Source organism: Rhea pennata, chromosome 1 (genome assembly GCF_028389875.1).
Source record: "Rhea pennata isolate bPtePen1 chromosome 1, bPtePen1.pri, whole genome shotgun sequence".
Taxonomy (NCBI): Eukaryota; Metazoa; Chordata; class Aves; order Rheiformes; family Rheidae; genus Rhea; species Rhea pennata.
Window position 1 is genome coordinate 81,714,578 of NC_084663.1, and position 20,529 is coordinate 81,735,106.

The 20,529-nt window shown below is 40.9% G+C and overlaps 1 protein-coding gene across 6 annotated transcripts in view; it reads left to right on the forward strand.

Moving 5' to 3' along the window:
- The first annotated feature begins 2,634 nt into the window (after positions 1-2,634).
- Positions 2,635-20,529, forward strand: part of FAR2 (fatty acyl-CoA reductase 2) — a 158,209-nt gene continuing 140,314 nt past the window's right edge. The window contains exons 1-2 of one of the 6 annotated variants that reach the window (XM_062593068.1): positions 2,635-2,697; positions 6,195-6,337. The gene's annotated coding sequence lies outside the window, so the exon portion shown is untranslated. Of the gene's footprint in view, positions 2,698-2,924; positions 3,011-3,324; positions 3,536-3,578; positions 3,645-6,194; positions 6,338-20,529 lie in introns of those variants that run through there. The other 5 variants (XM_062593053.1, XM_062593078.1, XM_062593087.1 and 2 more) reach the window with 5 other exon arrangements.

The following is a 20,529-nucleotide window of genomic DNA, read 5'->3' on the forward strand; positions in this document are numbered from 1 at the left end:
CCAGGTCTCTCTGAATGGCAGCATGGCAGCACAGCTCTCAGGTGTATCAGCCATTCCACCCAGCTTGGTATCATCAGCAAACTTGCTGAGGAGGTACTCTGTCCCTTCATCCAGGTCATTGATGAAAAAGTTGAACAGGATGGGACCCAGTACTGAGCCCTGGGGGATACCACTAGCCAAAGGCCTCCAACTAGATTCTGTGCCACTGATGACAAACTGTCTGAGCTCTGTCTTTCAGCCAGTTCTCAATCCACCTCCTTAGGCAGTTTTGCATCAAATAGTTTAATGATAGTTTGAGGAATTAAATTAAAATTGAAATTAAACTTTCATAGTTGTATGCCTTCCTTACATTGCTTACAGTGGAAGCTCAATTGTATGCCATCCTTAACAGGCTCAGTTTTAAAATTTTAACTTATGCTTAGGAGAATTTTTCATTTGAATGCAAGAATTATTATTATGAACAATTATGAACGATTCACAAAAAGCTACAAAAGCCAGAGAATACCACAACCCGGCAGTTCTGGGAAACTTCCCACTCTTTTGTTCATGCCTCATCCTTGTGACATGCAGTGAAAGAGCTAGGCTTGCAACAGTTCTTTCTCCAACTCAGGCAGTGTAATTAATGATGGAATGAAGGTTACTCAAGAATGAACAATGAAAGCTAATCTCTCTCCCTTGTACCTGAGGGCAGAGCACCCTGGAGAGCCTCCCCTCCCCCCCCCTGTTTTTTCCCCCAACTCCTTCTAAGGTGTTGTAAAGTACTTGTTCAGCCACCCAAAAAGGACTTTTTTTTTCTTTCTTTTTTTTTTTTTTTTTTTCCCCCCAGGTGAGCCTCTAGTCTTCCTGCTCCCCATGACATACTTCATGGCCACAGTAAAACCTTCTGTTCAAAGGGTAGTCTTTCAGGCTGGCACTGCTTTAATGATTCCTTTTTGTTTCTTCATCTGTCATACTACCTGTTTAATGTCTTCATTGGCCTTTAGTCAGGAATTGCTCCTCAAGTCAGCCTGCTTTTTCTAAACTGCACAAAGGGATTTCTGTAGATTTGTAGATCTGAATCTACTTTTGCTCCTATGCAATCTGTCCTGATAATCATCAATTCCTGCAAATACTCTTTGAAGTGTTCTGCTCAGTTTTCATAAATAATGCTAGCAATAGTGTTTTTTTTTCCCCAATTCTGTGCTACTAGCACTCTCCTCCTGGCTATTATTCAGTGTGCAAGACCACTATCTTTGATCAAAGCCACCTCCGATGATGTACTCTATTAGTCCACATCTTTCTCTACTTGTTTCCCATTTTGGTGCCAAGTAGTTGCCCTCAATTGGTAGTTCCAGTAAGTTTTTTTCAGTTTAGACAGAAGGCCAGTCTGTCAAAGGCTGAGGTTTATGTTACAGAACATGCCTGAGATGTAGGCAACCAAAACCCTGTTTCCTCAGAATTATCCTAACAACCATCAGTCTCTTTTGGTAAACAGCTGAGACTTCCTTGAGTGAGAACCACTTCCTGCTATTTGTTTCTTGCAAGTTCCTCCCTTGTACATCTCAGATGGGCAAATCCGAAATTCTTTTGGTAGGAGAGAGAGACAGCTTTTCCTTGTACATGAAAGATGAAAACGAAGCCAGACCCACTCCCCCAGAAGATGCTCTAATCCACTTAGAGAGCACCTAGTATTTCTGGAAGCAGTAGCCTCTCCAAGTGCCTTACGCAAGTGGTGCAGTCAACATACCCTACATCTTTCACAGTTATGAATTAAATTCCCTGAACAAATGTATCTGACCTCACATGGATAACATTACTCCAACTCTGTAGGTGTAGTGTGGAGAGCTGCTGACATAGACATTGTGACATAGGCAATTTGGACATTTTATGGACCAGATTGTGCTGTGAATTGGCCTTAGGACCAATTCCTAATTAGACCAGTGTCACACTAGGAGTCACAGCACATGTACTTTAAGAACACTAGTCTGAATGAAGAAAGACATGTGAAGGTATACCTGTTTTGTGGGCTCCAACTAGTATTAGGCTTGAATTAATAGCATCCAGGTGTGGGAATAGCCATGCTTAGAGATTTGATGTGGAAACAACAGGCAGCTGTATCCTACAAGCATCACTAGGATTAGGCATCAATGGAGTGAGGGGCCTGAGAACTGCAATTCTGGGTATAGCACTAATCTTTTGTGTTTAGAGCCTTGATGACAGCTCTGATACAGATTCAGTAATTGGTGGGCAAGTTGCCTAAACTCTCTCTCTCTATTCCCCCCCTAATAAATTGAAAACAGCAATTAGATACAACCTTGTAAAATTAATGAATGCTTGTACATACTGCAAGTGTCATATAAGATGTAAAAGTATCATTTCTTGCTGGTTCACATACTGAGCTGAAAAAAAACCAGTCTTGCTGAGGGCAGCGTATCTTCCACAGCTAAAGGGAGAAAAAAATAATATTTGTGGCAAAGGCTGAGTAGGTATGTTGTGTGCCTCCATGCTGCTGCTTAATGCCTGTAAGAAAAATTCTGTGTATATAGATTTTACATCTATATTTCTGTATAACATTCTTCCTGCTGTGTGGGGTTTTTTTTTCTTTCTTTCCCTTCCCCCGCCCCGCCCTTGTCTTTCTTTTTTTTTTAGCACAAAGAGAAATTCAGCTTTAAGGTGAAGAGAAAAAGGAGGTGAACGCAAAATCATCTGGAAGGAGGGGTAGGGCTCTTTCCTTGCTCATCCAGCATGAGTTTAGAAAGCATCCCGCTCCCCCTCTCCCTGCCCGGAGACGAGCAGCGGCTGAGGCACGCCGCCGCTCTCCGCGGCTCTCGGCCATCGCCTCGCCTGGCGGTTCCTCCCTCTCCTGGCAGCAGCAGTCGGAACCGGGGGGGACGCCGGGCAAGGGGCGCAGGGAGGCGCTGCAAAGGAGCAGGGACGAGGCGGGTGCAGCCGCTGCCGCCGCTCGCCCCCTGCCCGCCGGCCCCGGGGAGCGCGGAGGCGGCCGTGCCAGCAGAGCAGCCTCGGTGGCCCGGTAAGGAGCGGCCCAGGGAGAAGCCCGGCGGTGGCGTAGGGGAGAGGCGGGGATCTTTTTCTTGCCTGTTCTTCTGATTTCCTCTAAGGGCTGCTGCTGCCGCATGTGTATGTCCCCTGCGGCAGGGCTAGCGGGCGGAGTGGGGGAGGCAGGATCTGCGGCGGACAAACGGACGCTTTGCGTTTGTGCTGCTAGGTGATTCTGGGAGCTGCGGTCTGCAGGCGGGGGACGCAGGGCTGAGCCTTGCCGAGGATGGCGCCTCTGCTCTGGCCCTGCTTCGCTTTTCCTGCCCCTCGGCTTCCGCTGCACAGCGCCCCGCTCGCAATTTAGCTTGGCAGTGCGAAAACAGGGTCGGGCAAAGAGACACCCGGGAGAAGAGAAGCCCGGGCGGCCTGAGTCGGCGGGCATCCTCTGCGGCCGGCAGCCGTGCGGTGCGAGAGGCGACAGAGGGGAAGGCAAAGCAAAGGCGCTGCTCCTCCCTTCCCCGGCCGGATACATACTATAAAACCCAGAAGGGGAGGAGAGGTTTGTAATTTTTTTTCCTCCCTTTCCTTGCCGGGAGTTGCTTGTGTGCTAGGGCAGGTGGGGGAAGCAGCCTGGAGAGAGGAGCTGGTCGGAAAAGCGGCAATTAAAGGTAACAGCCTACTAGGAGGAAGGAGGGGGAAGAGCAGGGGACGCTGCGGAGGGATGATGATGTGTGAGTGGCTGCACGCGCCCTGTGGGAACCGAGGCCGGGGCCTGGCCAGTACCGCTGTCTCGGCAGCAGAACCCGACCCAGCGTGCCGGGGCGGCGGCGTGTCAGGTGGGCAGCGACATGCGGCGTTAAGTGGAGGTGTTGGTGCTCTACGCCAAGCGGGCGCTTTGGGCCCAGACCACCCCTCTTGTCTCTGGAGCTCCCCTTCCCCCGAGACCCCCGGGCCGGGCCCCCCTTCCTCATGGCTGCCCGGACTCGGACTCCCAGGGGCTGGATCTCCCCCCTTTCCCCCGAGCACAGGGCGGTGACCCGCGCCGTGCAGCGGGGAAGAGCAGCGGCTCCAGCCCAGCTCCACGCTTCAGCTTCTCCTTGCAAAGTTCAAGTTGAAGCTCAAACCTATGAATGAGGAGAGGAGTGTTACGAGCCCTGATTCATACCAAGGAAGCTTACTCTTGCTGAGGGTAATTCGGGTGTGATGTTATCCAAAAATGGGGAGAACCGAGGTGCTTCTAGAGAAGGTTTACCCTTTACATTTTCCCTGTTATTAGGCCCATACATAAAAATAGATGTCGCATATGGCATAACAATGGCCTTAATCACGTGAGAAGAGCTCATATGCTGAGACTTGCTGCTGTTTCTTTCATCTCACTATGAATAGGAAATTACTAGATACCTCTTCTGCCAATCCACCTGGCATCATAAAGATTTATCCTAAATTTGCTTACCAGATCCTGTGAGACTGCCCTCATTAGATGCATCTGACCTTGTAATGGCTTGTGCAGTCCTTCACAATAATGTTGTTACACAGAATAATTCACTTTTACATATTTGCCTCAAAGCCTTTTAAAGGCATAGCTATAGAAGAGAGACAAATAACTAATGACAGACCATCATCTTGCAGTAGGAAACAATGAAGCTAAATAGGAGATGCTTCACCTAGAAATACTGCACCAAAAATATTAGTTTCACATCTTCTTTTAGACTACAGTTTTGATTTTTGTGAAGATAATTGTTTGGCTAGAAAAATGCCCTCCCTCCAAATCCGTACCTGCTGTAACCCTTTTCACTTGAAAGTGTAAAATTGAAATGTCAGGTGGTTCCAAAGATGTCATAAAACATCTGGCCCTTCAAAAGCTTTTAATTTTAAAGCCATGGGTTTTGGCACATTGCTTTAGAGCTCAGTTTTCTGCATGTGTTGGTGTCCTGGGAACCTTCATCTCTGCTTGATGAGAAACTGATTGCAGTTCTGAGATGTGCTACTAGAATTTGTTTTCATTTGCATCTACCATACATAAGCATCATTGTTGCCTGCCTGCCTGTAGTTTGCTCAAACAGTGTTCTTGAATAGGAAAACATAAGTTCTGTTCATAACTGTATAATATACCCAATTTTCTTCTCTTGAAAATAACTATGTAGTTTAAAAAATAAACTGATGGTTGCTTTAGAGGAGTTGTAAAATCCCCCTGTGTTATAGTTTGGTACTTTAATGTCCAGAACCAATACAGTCCCTTTGCCTCATATAAGCATGTTGTCAAACTTACTACAACATTTTAAGGCTTCTCCTTTGTAGTTTTTTTTTTGGGGGGGGGAGGAGCGTGGGGGAGATTTGCGTGGACTAAAATCTCAGTAAAATTCAATACACAGGTGATCAGGATAGAAGATTTTGGGGAGGGAAGGGAGAAGACACACTCACTCAAAGGGACCTGAATTAAATATAAAGCAATAGCAGAATTAGGCCAACCTTTTACATCCTTGAACATCCTCTAAATATAGTATCTGATACTCTAATGAAGCTACAAATTCTTGATTTCTGCAACTTTGAGTTTCAGCTCTCTCTAATCCCTGTTAAAGATAGTTTAGTGGTGGGGAAATGCAATTTTAAAAGTGGTTAACAATCTTGAAAAGTATGTAATAAAAACTCAAGTAAACAAAAACTTAGCATGTCAGATGGATGAAAAAAAGAAGAGTCTAATGATGGACTGACAGAAAAACAGTAGGGAATGGCCTATTGACAGAGGCAGTTTGTGGCTTTGTTATAGAGGTGGCTTTGATAAACTTCCTGTGCTTTCCCCATGTCAGTCTGGGTCTGTGATGTAGCTCACCGGGCAGGTGGGAAGTAGTGATGGTACTAGTATAGAAAACATTCTAAATGACAGGACAGAAGAAACGCAGCAGAGAATGGTGAATACGGATATTATGAAGGCACAGAGATTGACATCTGGTTGGCATGGTGCAGTAGAGGAGCACAAATGAGCAGCCAATACCTTCAGCAGCCTCTCTGCTGGTGCTGATTTCCTTCTCTGGAGTCCTGTCGCAGAGTATAGATCCTTGCTTCAAGTGGGCAGCCTGCAACCTTGGAATGTCATTGTAATGAATGTCAATGAATGTCATTGAAAAGTTTGTTTCTTTTTTCTCCTTATATCCCACCTAGGAAGTTGCTAATTCTGATTAACTTGTATGTTCTGTTCTCTCCATTTTGATCTATACAAGGGATAGATGATATAAATGTGGGCATAGAGAAGGATAAAAAAATGTCTATCTTGAAATGTGAAAGAGAAGAAGGATCCATTTTGCCTGGTGATACCACAAATCCACAGATCTGAGTAGTTCATCGAAGCTGAAATGCAGTAAAGGTGAGACAATCGAGCTGGAAATACTCTACCATCTAATGCTTGACTGATTTGAGGAGTATTCATTATCATAGCTCTCTTGTCTGAAAGCTGTTCGTCTGTATGAACATGATGCTTTGGTAGCTTTAGCTACCAAAATTTGACTCTCAGCAAGACAAAGGGTGTAATTCAGTGGTCATTTTAATTGGACATAAATGTGGGGGTACTTCTGTTTGGTCAGCATGTCTTCTTCACCCCTGGCTACAGATTTCTGATCTCTCACTTGTGCTGGTACTATCATTTCTGGCCAAACGCAAATCCACTTTTGTTGTTGTTGGCGTGGTTTTCAATTGGATGAGTTCCTGGGTCTAACTCAATGCATGACTAAAATGCTCTAAGTAGTCAGCAGAGACTTGCTTTGGGGGGAAGAATAGGCCAATCCTCATTGCTTTTAGCAGGAGTCCCATTATGCCAGATTAAAAAGATTATGGAACTGCAGTATAACGGGCTCTGGCTCAAAGCTATGTTAACATTTATACATGGCTTCCAGACTGGATTTGGCTTATATAGCTTTGCCCAGAGAGGTTGTGGAAACTCCTTCTCTGGAGATATTCAAGGCCCACCTGGATGCAACCCTGTCAACCATGCTCTAGGTGACCCTGCTGAGTGGGGAGGCTGGACTAGATGATCTCTAGAGGTCCCTTCCAACCTTACTGATTCTATGATTCTATGATATGTGGCCAGTTTGGAGCGTAAGGAAAGGTATCTGTCTATCTTCATTTTATCTGTGAAGACATACAACGCATGCAATATGCCAAGCCAGTGCGAACCTAGCCTTAGTGCAAAGCTAATGACAAAGGAAACTTGAAGGACAAAAGGTTCTTCTAAATAGCTGCATCCTTGAAGGAGGTGACGCCTTATTCTAGTTTGCTAAATGTCTCCCTCTGCTCGGGTTGTGGAGCTCTGAATTCAGATTTTGAATCAGTTCTACCACTGACCTAACTTCTACCCGCACCACCATTCCTGTTGCCTTCAGGTCCACCTGTCTTCCATTTAAATTGCAAATTTTCTAAGCTCCAGTCCATCCTTTTGTTCTGTCTGTGGATGGCCTACACTGATAAGGCCGCAATTGATGGCGTTAGCAAATTGATGGCATAGCAACTCTTTGGTGCTATGATAATTTTAACAATAATAATTACTCAGCATAGGATGATGAAAGCCATAGGAAATAGCCATGGAGAAGTACTTCCCTATTCTGATCTTCCTTGCGAAGCCTCCTGGACTTCAGCGAATCTGTCCCTGTGGACTCATGCACACTGCCAACATGAGTTGCCAAGCACTGTAGCATTTCAACCCTCCTTGGTATGCAGCCACATCTGGCAAGTGATGCACATCTGCAGCCACATCTGGCACATTTGCTATCACTATGGAATTTCTATTAAAACAGAATTCCATATAAAATATATAATTATATATATATATAGTATATTATCAGAATTGTCTTTTATTGTATTTTCTCCTTCACATTTTAATTTTGAATGATACAGATTCAGTAATAACTGAGCCCATAACTCTTATTTTTAACACCATCTGAGGTAGAAATTTTATCCTGGGTTTTTGTTTTTAATTCCTGCTTAAATAGTGTTTTAAAGATTCCTTTAGAAGATATGGTTGGTTTTGAGTGATGTACTTGTGCAGGTCATAGTGTCAAAATTATGGCTTATTAGGTCTTTACACACTAAAATAGTCAATAGTAGGCTTTTGTGTACAGGCCTATAATTAATATCCTTCTGGTAATTGCTGAAACTGGAAATCTTTCCCACAAATCTTTGGCTGCATTTGTTTTTGTTAAAGCATGAGGCAGTATTGAAGGTTTTGCAAACTGTCCCCCCCAGCAATTTGACTATAATTATATTCAGTTCTAACCTTATATTTAGCTCTTTTTGTAAGTGTTAACTGTACATGTGTTTTCCTTTGTGTTTACCTATAGTTAGGCAGTTGTCCGCCATTATAAACTGCATGGAGCGTAGCTTTTCCACCTCAACTCATAGAAGAAACTACACTGTGCCAGAAAAATACCCTGTTATGTTTAAATCTGTTATTTTCCGCTTGCTGAGAGTAACTTTTGAGCAGCTGTGCAGGGGAGGTGCGTATTATAGGTTTTCCTCATAATAAATTTCATTTTTAATGTTATACGTGTGTCTGCCATCTACATATGCTCTGAGAAGCAGCCAGTTGTCCTGTACAAGTGATTAAAACAAATATGAAGATTAATGACTGGTTAATACGTGTAAGAATGGCAGAACTGATCACAAACCTAGATGCTTAAAATTTAGTTTCTAAAACTGTGGTTCAGCTTTGCCTTATCCAAGCACAGATCTGTACTGCCAGCATGTGATATTCTCTTCAGTTCAGGTTACATCTTATTTCATGTGTGTTCCTCCTGATTCCAGTATTGCTATCTTGATTTTGGAATCTTGCCAGTAATCAAGTATTGGTTAAGAAGAACTTATTCATATTACTGTGTTTCAAGGTGATTGGCAATTTTACTATGGTGTGCTCTGCAGACTACAAATGTAAGTCTATGTTTTCAGCTTTGAATGGCTTGTGCCTACCTTTATCGGAAACTCAATTTTCACAACTGTACATTATAGTTCATATAGAATGTTATAATATATAAAATTTGGACCAGCTGGACAGACAGCTCTCTGTTTGACCTTCTTGAAAGCAGTTAGAGAAACTGTTGACTGAAGGAAGGAGAGGAAAAATATTTATTTGGAGAATGCCTGTTTGTCCAAATTAAAATTTTTCTGGAAATCAACCCTTCAGGAAAACCACCCACTTGATAGAAAAGGCTTTTTCAGATCGGTATAAGACTTGTATTTGACCTTTAAAAAAGAGGATTTCCTTTGTACACTACCGTGGACCCCAGGAGTAGAATTTACCTGTGAATATTCCTGAGGATCATCATATCCCTGATCTTATTGCTGGTCCTGTAAAGAAGGTGGATTTATTTTGCAGACAATGGTTCAGGAGAGCCTTTTCTTAAAGGCAAGAATGGGCAATTACAGGAGAGCTGTGCAGTCTCATTCATAGGATGCTGAATATAAATACGCTGTGGTGAATCCTACTGTCACTAGAATACTCCTTCAGAAACTTCCTTGATACTGTGAGTGAAATTGTGAAAGTGTAAAATGACTGTAATTTTGTAAACAATGCTATGGATAGACCATAAGGGAAAGATGCACAAATATGTACAATTATTTATTGATGTTAATCAAGCAGATCTGGCTTTGAAAAAATCCAAAGAGCAGAGGTGGTACATAGAAAAGGTGCCAGCCCCTTCTCAGGAACTTAATTCCTACAACACACCTTAGTAAATCCTGCAAGAGAGATTCTTAAGTTACTCACAAAATATGTGATTACTAGCAAAGCACAGTGGTCTTCTAAAATATTCTTTGAGCTGAGTGTACCATGGAGTTAACAATGGGGTATACAAATTGGTATACAAATTTGATAATAGCCAAAGGTGGTACCAGTTAAAAGTTTTTTGGTATATATGAATGTATCTGGTTGTTTTCAGAGATAACTGTGATACCTTAAATGAAAGTTACAAGTGACCCTTAACTAGCGGTGTGCTACAGCTGATGCAGTGTGGCAGCAAATGGCAGCCTCTGGATGCTTTTGTATCCTGTTGCGGTTGTTGCTGGTATGCAAACAAGCACAGTTTTAGAATCAATAGTGGGGCTTTGCCCCTTAAGGACAAGTAATGATAACATTGAGATGATAGTAGCTGCAGCAGTCAGCACTGTTTCACTGAGCTGGGGTTCAGCTAATGTTTACTATGTAAAGTGGAAATGGATCTGAAATCAGGGATATGAGGGCAGTAAAACTACCCAAACAGAATAGCTTGGGGGGTCGTTTTTTTTTTGTTGTTTTTTTTTTTTTTTTTTTTTTTTTTTTTTGTATGAACACCTTATTTTGTACGAACACCTTATATTTGGTAAAGCATGCTGTCCTACAGAATTTGGGAGACATTCCCCACTTGTGAAAGTTTTCCTAGCACAATATTACTCTGTGACTTATGACACAAGGTTACTCACCATTTGTCAAAGTTTGCTCAGTTGTGGAGGACTGTGTTGTCTTTAAGTTTGCAGAAGCATCTGAGATGAAACGTTGCCTTATTTATCACCAAGGACTTGAGAAAAAGTTTCTTGTTTCAAGCACAGCTGTAAGGGAATGCAGCTGTTTGGGTCTAGGTTTGGTGTTGCAGCACTCAGTGGTCATAAGTGTGGTTGTAAGAGATGTGTTCAGAAATTCTTCCCAGAATAAAAATGGTTCTGATGGGTGGTGAATGGCCCCAGTTCTAGCCTGCCAAACCGAGGAACTCTGTCCACTCTGTCCTTCAATAAGGACCAGTGAACACAGACCGCTGGTATGACTTCTGCCAGATCATCAACCAGCCAGTCAGTCTGTATCAATGGCTTGGGCTTGAGCAGTGAGGCAGAAGCAGTTTGGAGGTGTGCTGAATAATACAAAGGAATAAGATTTACTGAACCTGTCCTGGCTCTGGGAAGCCAGTGAGATCGGCTGCTCCTGGTTTTCTCTAGTGAGGCAAAGAAGTTGGTAACGACTTTCGATGCCAATATCATGCTGAGCCAGTAGAATGGTGGAGCCAGAGAGACTGTCACAAATCTTTTCAAAACCATCTGTTTTTACCACCTGTCATTGCCTATTCACAAACACACAGTCTTATTCAATATTAGTATTAAAAACCTTTCTCTTTAAGTACAGAACTAATATAGTTCTAAAATTCTTGCATGACATGTTCATAGCTCAATCGGGGGACTATAGCAGTGCGGGGAGAGAGGCAGGCAGGGAGAGTGAGAAGCAGGCAGGCAGAGGGAGAGAGGAGGGCAAAGGGAAAAAGAAAGAGGCGGGAGGGAGAAAGGGGGGGGTTGGATGAGAGAGATGGGGGTGAGAGAGAGGGGCAGGGAGAGAGGAAGAGAGAGGCAGATAGATATGCCTGGCTAACATAAAATAAAACACTTTCTAGTATTTTCACACTTACAGTTCTGTCAGTGGGACTTACTTTTGTTATCAGCTTATCTGAAATGGTTGACATGATTCTGTTTAAATCTAATTTTAAAGAAATTTTTGAGGATGAAATTTTGTTGCAGAAACAGTCTTTGGCAAAACTTTCATGTAATGCACTGACATCAGCTTATTTGTTGCTTCTACCTGTAAGTCAAGGGGAACAAGTCCAGGACTGGCTGCTGAATTTCCTTTGGCTATTGTCATTGCTGTAAAGCCCTCAATTTATTGTTGGCCAAAAAATCCTGGAAAAGACTGAGACTTTCTTGATCCCTAGGTGATTAATAAGACAGATTAGTTAAGTGCAGTAGGAACCCAAATTCTCAAGTATTCACGCTTCTAAATTGGATGTGACAGAACTATATCCTTAGACATCCCTGACTTAATGTAACTGCAGCCTGACATTTTTTACTGCAGTCCTGCAGATAGCAAAGAAATAGATTATTTGCATTTCTGACAGATACCTGTTTATATAAACTCAGAGCTTTGATAGCCATATAGTCTAACATTACATGTTGTAAATTCCACCTCACTACTGCAACTACAGCTGAGTTATCTTAGAGTTTTATTCTTTACATGACCTATGATCCTTTCTCTGATCACATACATTATTACTTTGATGTGGTTCTGCTTCCCTATGAGTCCTTCAGCTTGCCATCTGCAGGAAGAAATGAAATCCTTCATCAAGACTTTACAGGTACTGGATGACATTGTTTTCTACCAATGACCTCTTTTAATCTTCCATTGCTTTATTCCATTGTCTTTATTAGGTATTTCACAGCAAACTGACTAAGCTAATACACTCCTAGTATGAAACAAAATGTCAGTGATCCTCACTACTTTTTTGCTTTCTTCTGAAATAAAATTGGGTGAAATCATGAGGTCACACCCAAGTGAGGGCATGGTACACAGAAATACCAGGGTGTTCATGCTGTATAAAATCTTGCAGATGGATGCAGTGATCAAACCTGTCAACCCTGTAGAAAAGGCTTTGGGTTCTGCATACAACTGGTGACTGTTGCCTTAGCACTATGTCTATCTACAGTTTTAATTTTTCTTCTTTCTCATGCTTATGTTCAGTGACTGCTACCTTGTCCCACACATCCCCAAAACAGCCTGTGGGTTGCTATACATACTTAAATTCCAGGTTTCAGAGCACTCTGAAGCAGCTAAACGATGTATTGATCAACATAGGATGTTGATGTATTCCCAGTTTATGTATATATATATTTCCAGCTCCTCTATTTTCCAGTCACTGTTTTCTCCCAGGCATTTTGTTTTGTTTCCTTCACCTAGTTTTGCTGGCAGAGGAGATAAGACCACCAACTGTGTCCTTAAGGACTGATTTCTTGTCTAAGACGTATGGCTTCACTTTCATTTTGGTGTATCACCAACACTTCATTGCTATATAACATTGGGCAAACTGCTACGTCTGTATTATTCCTTCTGGCTCAAAAAAGAGTTTAACTCATCTCCACCATGCTCTGAATCTGTCCTATGTTTTTGCTACAATAAGCACTTTTAGAAGTACCTGGATCAAAACTTGTGCATCACTCTCTGCTCCAAGGTCTAAGTCAGCAGGTATGCAGAGAGGAGATGTTTAGTTCCTGGTGCTGGAATGCCCCATACATGCCCCATATGTGTTTCAGTTCAGCAGGTTTTCATCTGAATATTCATTTTGGGTAGTATATAACCAAGATATCAGCAATTCTTTATCTGTGTAGGATAGCATCAAATTATCTGCCGGTGGAAATCCTAATGTTTTGGCTAGTTCCAGTTTTTTTCAAGAACTTAGGCATTGCTTACTGCTGAGGAATTTGCCACTAAGATTTTCCAGCAAATTTGCTGCTAAGTATTTCTAGCAAGCAAGTCAGGGATCAGATGAAAGCATATGCTTCCAAGACAATGAGATAACACCCCTTAATCAAAGATGAGGTCTCCGGACTCTGCCAACTGAACAATAATATTAAGTCAATCACAAGCAGAGCAAAACTCCTATATGACAGCAAGGCAATAACAGCCTGAAGCTGCATTAGCAGCTCGTGCTGCATAACTTTGGAGGGTCTTACTTCTTGGGTTGCCATCAGAAAACATATGCCTGTTAATGTTACACTTACTGTAGCTTTGATTTTCAAGTAGTAAAGGGATGTATCAAGAGAAAATGTATACTTCAACAGCCACCATTCTTCTGGTGAATGATGAAGAAGCTGAAGTTGCATTAAATCTAAGCACATTTTTGCAGTCTTTTTTGCAGTACTAGATTTCCCCCAGGCCAGGGCTGTGACCTATGTAGGAGGACAGATTGCTTTGTGACTACAAAGTTAAATACAGTACAAAAAATTCAGTCTTAAAGGTTAAAGGCTGGCATATATAACTCTTGCAAATTCACTTTAAAAATAGATAATCATGTTGAAAAATGGAGAGAGAAAAAAAAAGCTAGAGTTCCCATTGCTGACCATAGACTGAATCCTTGAAGATGCGGAAATTTTTGCCTTCCAAAGCAATAGATTCTTCAAGTATCAACAAACCGAATACTCTACTGCTCACTGACATATATTGTCCATGGCAACCTATGCAAGTCAGTTTTCCTGGAAGATGAGGTGAGGTGATCTGGGGCCCTTCATAGGAACTCATCTCTGATCTAAGGTTCAAGTGTTCAAAATGTTATAGCAGTCACAATACTGTAATAGTAAAGCTATCTTCCATTAAATGAGAGTGTGGCCTAAAAAAATACAGTTGCCAAGAAAAAAGACTGGTACTGTTTGTGGGCAATTTTTTATCCTTAATTTTGTACTGTGTATAAGACATCCTTGGCCATATGTGGTGCACTTGGGATCCATTGAACAGCTCCCTTACTGAGGTTATTTAGTAGGTCTAGTTGGAGGATGCTCTCCAGCATGGATTATGTGAGGCTTCCCTTCTTTGATAAAACAACTGTGAGCACATTCAGGGCTGGATCTAAGCACTAATAGTTTAGAATTATTAGCTCAGTTGATGAAGTTCAATTTATGACCATGGTCATTTCTTCTTTTGTTTCCTACAGTGACACTGATAGTATTGAATTTGTTATTCAATATATTAACATTTTATCATTTCCTGTGTCTAACCATGAAGTGTTTTACATGACAGAACCACTGCTTAATAGAATTTAGAAGATGGCAAAAGCATTAAAACTGAAAGAATGGCAGCTACACTAATTTGGGATGACTAGCTCTGTAGGAGATAAAAGTGAAAACTGGTCTTTCAGCATCCTATGCACTTTGAAAGGCTGCAAACAGCCATTAGACCCCACCCTCCCAAGGGCTTAAAATCTGTTTTCTGTGTAGGTAGGCTAGGAGGGTTTTTTTAAAAGCAGATAAGTAGAGATGGCTAAGCATGTTGAAAGATAAGGTTTTAGAAAATAGCAACCTGACAGGCTAATTATCCCCTTCTGGTCTTTCTTGCTACTTACGAAATAATGGAGGCAGAAGAAAAACATTATTCTTTACCTTTAGCAGTGAAGTTGTCTGCATTTATGGCTCTTCCCTTTCTTCTGCTAAAGCCTATTCACAGGCTTCTGTTTTCATGAAGTCTGTCTCATGTAGCATTTCTAGATATGTAACAACAAATTTGTAGTTTGTCTCCTGGGTAACAACAATAAGCTTACTTGCTATTTTACTATGTCTAATAATTGGAAGTGATCAAGACAATGTGTTCTTCTTGACATGATGCATCCAATTTGAAATCCTCATATGTATTTTTAATCTATTTTTTTTCATTGCTTCCTCCGTATTTTCACTGAAGTGTTGCATCAGCAGGGTTTGGTGCTTTGCTCTAAGTAGCTTTGTATAAATGTCACCCCATGCTGATGACTCATTCATAAAATAAAAAGTGTATTTCCATACATTCCTTTGTCTTTCTTGCTTGCTTGAATTTCTTGAAATTCTTAAATTTTTATCTGCTGTGTGCTGCCTTATGTCCTGTGCATTCAAAATATGGTGCCCCAAATAGTCTTAGCTAATTTCAGTCTAAAGTGCTCAGAATTGCCTGCAGCAGCTAGCTTGAAATTTTTTATACAAAATAAAAGGCCTGAATTTTCATAGTAGTGTCCTGTAGCTGTTTAGTGTCCTGTACAGACTGGTGCAAAAGTGCCACCAAATCAGAATTTTCAACTTGCACAAACTGAGGTGTTACATCTATTTGACTTTTGCTTTGAAAACAGAAGATTGAGAAAGATAAAGGTTGGAGAAGTACATCCAGAGTAATATGTAACTGTACTTCCTGATGAAAATGTCTTCATTGCCTTATCTTTAAAATGTCATTTTTCCATACTTTCTCCTTTCAGCTCTTTCACTGGGAATGCTAGCTTACCAGTCAAGTTCATTATTGAATATTTACCTCCTTTTCTTAAGAGAAGAGAAAAGAATCTGACTGAAAAATAACAGATCAGCTTTCTGTTTTCCTTTGCCCTCCTATTCATAAGTTCTAACCTGCCAACTATAGAATCTAGACACTTTTTTGTGTGTGTCAAACCTTTCTTGGTTGTTCAAATCAGCCTTTTAATGCATTGCAAATAATTATCTAGTGTAGTGTACATTCTGATATCTTAAGTTAAACATAAAAACTATACTAATATTCCTCAAAGAACTGCATGATATAAGAAGAAAACATGACTGTTTAGTTGTGCATGCTGAGCTGTGCATGGAGTGTTGTATATCTTCCTGGCGATGTTTTCTGCTAGAACATGTTGGTTTTACTGGTCTAGTAAGTCACTTACATTTCTTTTTATTAAAACATTTGCTTTTGGAGAGGTGCTTTTTCTACCTAACATTGTGTTTTCCACTTCATATTTATGAATAATAAATATAAGCCTTAATACATCACAAATGCAATGTATTAAAGCATATAGTAGGGAGTAATATTTAAAAACTTCTTATGGTGGATATGACTTGTCTTTGCTTGCTCTAATTTAACACTTAGAGTTGGCAAGAGCATGGTCAGTATTTGTTTGAAGACATCAGGACACAATGTCATAGCAAATATTTGGACCCTGTAGGCACTGGACTCAGAAGCACGGTGACAAGTATGCAGCAAATCATAGATCTTTGGTTTTACTCTATCAGAATTCAAGTGAAATTACTAATTTTAATCTTCTTTAAGCAATTGTGAGCTAACATTTCAGAACGTTTCTTTATTCCTTTCAGTTAATTTGGAGACTGCTAAGTTTGGCCATTGCTAAGGGTCTTTCAACCAGAGAAAGTTTCTCTCTGTGCTATGCATATTTCTGAGCTCTCTGTTCTTCTTTCTTAATCAGTAGTTAGAGCTATAGTGCTCTAAAGATTGTAGTTCTCTTCTTTCCTGTATCACTGGCTACTAGTGAGATGTTGCTTTTGTAAGATGACTCCTTATTGAGATTGAGGGCTAGGGCATTTTCTTATTTTTCAGCAACAGCATGAAGATGAACACTGTGTTCTCAGAGACAAAGCAATTTGATTGAGCATGTGGGCAAGAGATGCCCTTTCTTGCAAAGTGGTCCACTGAGCAAGAAGCATGATAAATTCCTATTCCAAATATGATTTTGTACAAAATAAAGGTTGTCTGGAAGACCATAATTTAGCAGTACTGCACAGGAAACAAGGAATACTTTACTCTTCAAATTTCCTTAGAAATTTGAAAGCTGTCTGTATTCAGTTCCATCCATCAGGTTGGATGAGAGTCTTTCTTGGATACTGAAAGACATAGATGATGTATTTGTGAGACTATCATCTATGAAAAATGATTAAAATCAGAGAAGTTCCTGATGACTAGAAAAAAGTTAACATTACACACCCATCTTTAAGAAGGGGAATCCAAGTAACTATAGATCTTACTTCTACCAGTCCTGTCTCAAATAAGCCAGCCTTACCTCAATCCCTGGAAAAGCTATGAATCACATCTGCATGAAATCTATTTCCAAACACATGATAGATGAGAAGGTAATTAAGAATGATCAACCCAGAGATACCAAGGACAATCACGCTTACCAACCTGAGTGCCTTCTGTGATGAAATGACTGACTATGTAGATGAGGGGAGAGCAGTGGATGCAGTATACCTTGACTTAGACTTCAGTGAGGCATTTGTTACCATCTCTCACTGAAGAAGCTGTGAAAGTATGGGCTAATGGTTTGGATTGAAAGTTGCCTGGGCATTTTGGTTTGAAGGTTAGTCATCAACAGCTCTGTATAGTTAGTGACAACTAACAAGTGAACTGTGCAGGCATTAGGCAGGCCAATATTGCTACGGCTCTCTCAACTACCTAGATGGTGAGACAGAATGCGCTCTTAGAAAATTTGTAGACCACATTAAATTGGCAGAGGAGAGAGTTTAATGCACCAAATGGTAGAAATTCAGTTCAGCTGGACCTTGACAAACCCGGGCTTTGGGCCAACAGAAACCTTGTAAGTTCAGCAAGCGTAAATGAAGCACAGGAAGTTCCGTCTGCATCTAAGAAAAACCTTTTTTACTGTGAGGGTAACTGAGCACTGGAAAAAGTTGACCAGAGAGGCCAAGGATTCTCTGTCCTTGGAGGTATTCAAAAACCATCTGGACACAGTACTGGGCAACATGCTCTAGGTGACCCTCCTTCAGCAGGGAGCTTGGGTCCAAAGGTCCTCTTCCAGTGTCAACCATTCTGTGATTCTGTGAAATGTGACGCTTTCTGCCTGTGCAGAAAAATCCTATGCAACTGTACAGACTGAGAACCAACTGACAGAAAAGCAATGGAGGTTTATATAGTGGGTGGCAAGTTGAAAATGACCCAGTGATGCACTTCCATTGCAAATAATGCAAGCCACGTAGTGGTCTAGAGTAGGAAAAGTATGGCTAGCAGATCAAGCAAAGTTATTATCCTCGTCTCAGCATTGCTGAGGCCGTAATTGGTATACTGTGGTTCTCCAGTTAATTTTGAGGTTCCTTAGACCAAGAAGGCTGTTTGAAAAATAGAGAAAGGATCCTGCTGTCTGTTGGCATGGGACCAATAAGCTATGAGGAGAGATTGAAGGAGTTGGGTTGTTTTAGTTTGGCAAAAAAGGAGGCTGAGGAGTAATTTTGTATTAGCTTATAACTACTTGAAGATGAGTTACAATGACAATCGAGCCAAACTCTTCTCAACAGTGGCAGATGGGTAAAACAAGGGACAGCAGTCTCAGGCTACAGTCTGAGAAGTTCAGGTTGGCCACTAGGGATAAGTTTTTCACCCAGGGAGTAGTGCAGGACTTTAACTGATCACCTGGAGAGGTGTTAGAATCTCTTTCTTGGAGATTTTCAAGACTCAACTGGACCAAGATGTGGATGACCTGGTAAAGGTCTTCTATCACACACCTTAGAAGCCCCTCTCTACAAAGGCAGTTTTCCTTCTTACCATTAGCTTGAATTGTATCCATGCATAAGATGTACTTACTCTTGCACAAAATTATGGTTTTGTATTGCGTAGCAATTTCAAAATTTCTGTTCTTTTAATATGTCTTTGCGAAAACCAGAATGTTCACATGGCCAGAGGAATCTGAATATTTTTTATTTGTTTAATTAAGCTGTGGTTTTGTTTTTTTTATTTTATTTATTTTAACTTTTTTTTAGCAATTTTAGTCATTCCTTCTCTCTTATTAAATATGTTAGGAGCTGTAGAAATACATGAGAATCTGTTGTTCAAACTAATCTGTCAAAAAATGGCATGAAGATAGAGAGAATGAGATAGAAAGTTAATCTGTTCTCAAGACCCTAATGGATCAGTGTTGTAGATGATTTTTTTTTCAGTTGAGTTGGTTTCTACTTATAACACTATACAATTTTACCATGGTTATGGGCACTGCAAGATTTAATTGAAGGAGCCAATTTGTAGAAAGAGATAAAGGAGAAAATAGAGAATTAAAAGCAAGGGTAATTGGGCATATAATTTATTAATAATTCAGGGCAAGAGTGTGGAGGAGCAGTCGGTACCTTTGCACAAGAAGGAAGGAAGAACCCAGTCCCACAGCCAGAGTCCCAGTTACCCCCAAGGATGGGAAGGTCACAGAATAAGTCCTGGGCACAAGCGCTCCCCTAAGACTGTCTAGGGAAAGGTATTGCAGTCATATGTTGGTTATCCTTTGTGGTTTATTCGAGTTCCAGATTAACACAATGCCAACTACATTAAGGGTAGGACCATACAAATTTCGCTATATTGCTTCAGGGCTGATTCCACTTTAAAACTAGTTTTATTTCTTTCCCTTAATGCCTGAGACAAGAAACCCTGCAGCTCTGAGGTGAACCACTTTAGAAGTGTCAGATCTCATTTAGTTGCTTGTGATTGTGTAGGGAACAGGAAAAAAATGTGCTGAATCCAAGGGTATGTGATTTGAGAAAGCCTGAATTTGAACTCTTGACCTTAACTGGTATAAGCTGCTTCAGGGAAAAACATTCCAGTAACTAAAACAAACAAAAGCTTGCTTAGTGTGCAGTCATAGTATTTCATTTCCTTGTTCGGTGTGTTTCGGTGGAATACTTTTTCTAAGCTACACCTATTTGATTAATTAAGACATTGCTATTGATTTTCTGCACCCTTTTCTGCAAGAGTGCTATACCATAAAAAGTCTTGATGCTTAGAAATAATATTTTGAGTAGATGCGGATTTCCTATGGTTCATACTGCTATAGCAACACTTCCCTCCAAACTATAACTGCAAAAGGTGCCATTGATCTTATATGTGATAAAATATATCTGTATTTATTGCAAAACCGAACTGTCTAATGTCAAATGAAGTAGAGACTTGTTTTCATATTCATCCTACCACAAACCTTGATTATCCTTTCAACAGAAATCATTTTATATTGAGGAAGTTCTTCTATCAGTGTTTTGGGAAGCTGTTGCTGGATGTGGAAAGAGTTTTTCACTATCAGGATTGACTATGCTTGTTACAGCTTAATTTAGCAAATGATTTACTGAGGCAGTTTTACTGGAAAGATTTTCTGTAGGAATGCCTCTGCCTCTGCTGGATAGTTTTTCACAAGAGAAAATTAAGACCTTATCTAGATCTCTGAGGAGATAAATTTGAAGGAAAAAAAAAGAAGAAAAACATTTACATATGAGATATAATGAAAATCGATTTCAAAGAGCGTATGTTCCTGA